The sequence below is a fragment of the Sinocyclocheilus rhinocerous genome, unplaced genomic scaffold (genome assembly GCF_001515625.1).
Source record: "Sinocyclocheilus rhinocerous isolate Xijiao unplaced genomic scaffold, SAMN03320098_v1.1 scaffold5941, whole genome shotgun sequence".
NCBI lineage: Eukaryota > Metazoa > Chordata > Actinopteri > Cypriniformes > Cyprinidae > Sinocyclocheilus > Sinocyclocheilus rhinocerous.
The window spans coordinates 289,316-289,886 of record NW_015627187.1 but is presented as its reverse complement, the minus strand read 5'-3'; the positions used below and the strand labels follow the sequence as shown (position 1 = coordinate 289,886).

General features: G+C 32.9%; 1 protein-coding gene across 1 annotated transcript in view; it reads right to left on the bottom strand.

Annotated features, from left to right (window-relative positions):
• The window catches only part of LOC107720849 (protein very KIND-like), a 66,491-nt gene that overhangs the window by 42,166 nt on the left and 23,754 nt on the right, over nt 1-571 (bottom strand). The window lies entirely within an intron of this gene.

The following is a 571-nucleotide window of genomic DNA, read 5'->3' as shown; positions in this document are numbered from 1 at the left end:
ACGCTTCACCTGGTGAGCTCGGCTGATGATCTGCGTCCATACGCTCTCGGCATTCGTTCCCTGGCGGGAGAGGTAGTCACGGCAAGACTGGAATATAAGAGCAGACATAAAGCACATTAGCACAGGTAAACAGCCTGGATGCACAACGGTGCCATGTGTTATGAGAGAGAACAGAGCATGTGTTTGGATGAAAAAACAAGAAATGCTTGCACTGCATAAAGAAAATCTTAATGAGTCTTAATGATCATAAAGTCTATTTTATGACCATTAACACTCTAATTACTTTGTGACTTTAATCTCAGAACAATTACAGTAAATTCTGCCCCAAATTCGCATTATGGTAATGCAAAACATATAATTTTTATTACTTTATTTCAGTAATTAAAATAATCCTTTCTGGACAAAATGCTTATAAAAATATATAAAAATGGCCTTTTTTTCCTCAAATTTTTAAAACAATATATATGTATATAGTTGCTGTAAAATAGCCATTATTTTTCTTTATAATAAATATAATTATGCATACACACACACACACACACACACACATATATATATATATATATATATA